Below are 4622 nucleotides of genomic sequence, written 5' to 3'. Positions count from 1 at the left end.
TCAGACCAGAGCAGCAGATGGGAAAAGTTGTGGATCGCAACCCCATGCGATATTTGACAGAGTATCAGTCAAATGCAGTTCACCCGGCATCATGTTTCTGCCAGTGCCTCTTAGCTAACGCTAATTTAAAGTGGCAAGATTGACATCTGCTCTTTTCAAAGGGGCAGTGCCTACCTCAGGGCTGCCCCCACCAGTGGATACCCAGCCAGAGCCCTCCATGGTCAAAGGGTTCTCTAAGGGGCACCCACTATAGACCAGGAGACTTGAGTCGCCGCTCAAGACCCATGTTGGTCAACCTGCTGGTGCTTCGGTCTGTTTACTCTGTTGAGTAAGGGAAGGGGTTGCCATGGGCACCAGCTTCCTAGGGAGGCCATCTCCACAGATGGGGTCTCAGAACCGAAAACTCGGCCGCAGGGCTCAGGCAGAGAGAACCACACTGGGGGATGAACGCCCTTGCGTGGAGACAATGTAGAAACTTCTCCAGCAGGTGGAGGGGCCCTGAGCCAGCACCACCACCACCACTTGGGAGTCTCATCAGTTACAGCTGCCAACGACCAGCTTCGGATGTGTTGTTTTCTATTTCTTCTTCCTTGGTTCCGTCGATGCACAAAGACTCAGAGAAAAATACAACTTCTGCGGCTGGTCAATCTGACTGGCACTTGTGACGTCTAAGGTTGCTTCATGCCAGGGCCCCAGTGGGTGCTGTCATCTTCAAAGCTGATGATGAATCCGAGAGCTCAGCTCCACCCAGCATCAAATCAACACACTGTCTGTTGGAAGTTGAGTGTGGAAAGCTGGCTTTGTTCTTCTACCTCTGAGTCAGGTAGGCCCATCCACAAACCACGGGCTGCCAACCACTGAAGGTATGCCCCCACCCTTTGCCCTAGTGAACTCTCCAATTTACCCTTCAAAACCTATCTCGTTGGTCACCACCTCCTGCGAGGCTTCCTGGACGGCCCCAGAAATTGTCACTGCCTTCCTCCCCAGAGCGGTGTCTGGGCTCTGTATACACCTCTGTTTCTGTACTGATCACATGACATCACAACCACTCTTTTTCTTTTCTTTTAATTTTTATTTATTTATGATAGTCACACAGAGAGAGAGAGAGAGAGGCAGAGACACAGGCAGAGGGAGAAGCAGGCTCCATGCAGGGAGCCCGACGTGGGATTCGATCCCGGGTCTCCAGGATCGGGCCCTCGGCCAAAGGCAGGCGCTAAACCGCTGCGCCACCCAGGGATCCCTCTTTTTCTTTTCTTAGTTGCCTTCCTGGCTGTAGTCACCAAGCCTTGGTAAATAAATGTTTACTGAATTAAACAATGGAATTTTTTAATTGAATAAGGTAATAGTTCAATTGGCCTTATCCACAGTAAATGTATGATTTCATATAACTACTGTGATACACTTCTCCGGCTTATGGAGAACATGATCACTTCTTGCTTGTTCTCAGTGATTTCTCATGACACCCCTTATATATGAGAAGTCTCCTCTGAGGCCCCCTCTTTCTCCAGGGTCTGATCAGGATCATTTACCCAAACACCCAAACTCTTCATTTTGACTTTCCCAGGGCTGAGGTGACTTTTCCTGGACTTCCTGTCCACTGATTTACCTGGGACTCTCCAGATATATCAGAGGGATCCAAGAAATGGTGGTCTTCAAAAAGGAAGAGGTTGTGGTCTGAGGTTTTTTTTTTTCTTTCCAGGAAGTTTTTTTTTTTTGCTCTTTTGCAAATTTGCCTACTTTTTTTTTTTTTTAAGATTTTATTTATTTATTAATGAGAGACAGAGAGAGAGAGAAAGAGAGAGAGAGAGAGAGAGAGAGAGAGAGCAAGTGGCAGAGACGGAAGCAGGCTCCATGCAGGGAGCCTGACATGGGACTTGATCCCAGGTCTCCAGGATCAGGCCCTGGGCTGAAGGCGGCACTAAACTGCCGAGCCACCCGGGCTGCCCCAAATTTGCCTACTTCACCCCCAGCAACTAGCCCTGTATCCCAAGAGGTGTGATATGGGGAGGGACCAGCAGGGCAGTGGCTGCCTCCTTGACTTATATATGCCCCTCATGTGACTCATTCCTGAATAGTAAGTCCTGGCCCCAAGATGGCTTGTTGTGCCCATCTGCAGTCATACAAATGGTGAGATTTTTAACTTCCTCTACATTGTTCATCCAAGACAAATGTGTTTGATTCCTGTCCTCAGAGTGCTGCCATTCTCATGTTGGGGGAAATCTGAGAAAATGGAAGTATCAGCTCTTTCTGCTTGTTCTAGCCTCACCCCCGCTTTGCAATGCAAGGTCTCCTGGTCCTTGGAGCATAAAGGGTATGAAGAGATCCTTTGGCCTGTGCGTTTGGGGATTGACTGGCCCCATGGTCACGGCAACCCTAAGATCAAGGGCATCTTCTGTGAGTGATGGCACAAGGTGGGGGCTCTATGCCTGCGACTGTCCCAGAGTCATCTGGGGCTTTCAGGTTATAAGGTAACATAGTGACAGATTTCAAAGATTTGGAAGGCCATTATCCTGTCTGCCACAGTCATAAAAGTGGGGGGTGGGCCTGAGAAGGCCACGAAAATCACCAGGGAAGACTGTGAGCCATCCAGGACCTGCCAGGACCCAAGGAAAATTGGGGTTGGGCCCTAAGATGCAGGAACAATACTGGGTGGGGACTCAGGACAAATACCATTTATTTAATGTCACCCATGTATTTTCATATACCCCAGGCCTCTGTGACATGGGGGAAGCAGCACGAGGACTCTGTTACCTCATGGATCCTGCTCTTCCCGGTCTGCTGGGATGCAAACAGGTCACCCTGGAGAAGTCAGTGTCACCTTGAGAGTCTGGACAACCTCTCCCTCTTTCTGGGGCTCAGCCGCTCCCATGAAAGGGCAGGACTGTGGCAAAGATTTGCTACCTTTTGATAAACACAAAACTCTAACTTTCCTGAAGGTTTGTATTATGCAGACCTAGGAATTCATTCTTGTTTTTCAAACATAAAATGATAAAGCATAGGCTTTTGCAAACTATACCTCCCAGAGAGCCCAATAAGATATGTCAACTGGTGAGACCCCATGAACCAAAGAATATCTAGGGTCTCTTCTTAATTAGACTTTCTAGAACAGCACTGTTCAATAGAGAAGCCACTAGCCAATGTAGCTTTACATTTAAATTATGAATTCGTTTCCTCAGTCACACTGGCCACATTTCAAAGCTCAATTGCCACATGGTATTACACAGCACAAATGGGTTCCATTGGACAGTGTTTTAGTATCAATAATGTATGTTTGTGCCCACCCTCCCATCACTCCTGCTTGGGCAAAACTGAGTCACTTCCCCAGGTTAATGAGGTGTCCATTTCTTTCTTTTTTAAAATTAATTAAAATGAGAGTGAGTGGGAAAAAGGGGCAGAGGGAGAGAAAGAGAATCCCAAGCAGACTTCATGCTGGGTGCCCAGACTGAAGCAGGGCTTGATCTCAGGACCCTGGGATCATGACCTGAGCCAAATCAAGAGTGTGATGCTCAACTGGCTGAGCTACCCAGGCACCCCAGTCAGGTGTCCATTTCTATAAGATGTGACTTACTATGGCCCTCAGGGGAAATTGTGTTTTAAGAGGAGACCAGGAAAGCTCTGGTAATACAACGCATGCTTCAGTATCTGGGGAAAGACTCCTAAAGTGAATGGAAAATGATGTGGAAGATGATTTGCTTATTTTAGAAGGTTAAACTTTCCTTCCCTTGAGACAAGTCCCTTCATGCCAGGCTCTGCCTCATGCTCTCTGCTCTTCTCCAGAAAGGACACCAAGGTCCGCACTCCTGCCCTCTGGGGAGCAGCTCCAGGGTGAACCTGGAGCTAAGGGGAAGGGAAATGTCCTCAACTTCCCTTCCTATTACACTGAGGCACCTCCTCCTGTCCTGCCCCAGACCCTCTGACTCCAAGGGGCTCTCAGAAAGGCGGGGAGCCCTTTCTCCTGTGGGCAGGTCACTGTGCCCTCTGGCAAGAGGGATGCCGAAGCACATGTTAGTTCTGAGAGCTCTTCTCCAGAGCCAGGCATTAGTGAAATGCAGACAGGCTCTTTTTTGGTGGGGGAACTGGGGACCCACAGAGTAAGTGAGGCAGGGGCATTTGGGGACCACAAGCCCCATCCCCCTCTTGGGGCCGAAGCCAACCTGGACCAACCAATGGAAAAAGGGGATCCTCTCAGGCTCCAGCCAGTCAGCAGGTGCAGTGTGCACACGCTCAGTCCTAGCCTGGCTGCGCTCTGCTCAGGGCTGGGACAGGAGGGCTTCGGTCGAGGCTCTTCTATGAAGTGGGTCGGCACCCCACTGGCGCCTGGACTTACACTGGGCAGGCTCTGGGGTGGGCAGGGTTCCAGCTGCTTCCTTCTCAAGCCAAGCCCCCTGGCCCAGGAGGACCCCACAGAGCAGGGGCAGAAAAGTGGGCTCTACCCACCAGTCTTCAAACGAGCCACCCTGGGCTCTCCGCAAACCTGTCCCTTTGCCTCCAGCAGGGAATAATGAAAACGAACTTGTCATTTTCCTGAATGGACATATTTTTTGGCTGACTCAGACTCTTCTAGAGCTAGTATTAGTGGGAACTAAGTGAAACTTCAGCAGGAAGAGGAACAAAAGGGCTCT

This window comes from Canis lupus, chromosome 28 (assembly GCF_011100685.1).
Source record: "Canis lupus familiaris isolate Mischka breed German Shepherd chromosome 28, alternate assembly UU_Cfam_GSD_1.0, whole genome shotgun sequence".
NCBI lineage: Eukaryota > Metazoa > Chordata > Mammalia > Carnivora > Canidae > Canis > Canis lupus.
The sequence above is the reverse complement of the archived record's forward strand: the minus strand, read 5'-3'. Positions refer to the sequence as shown.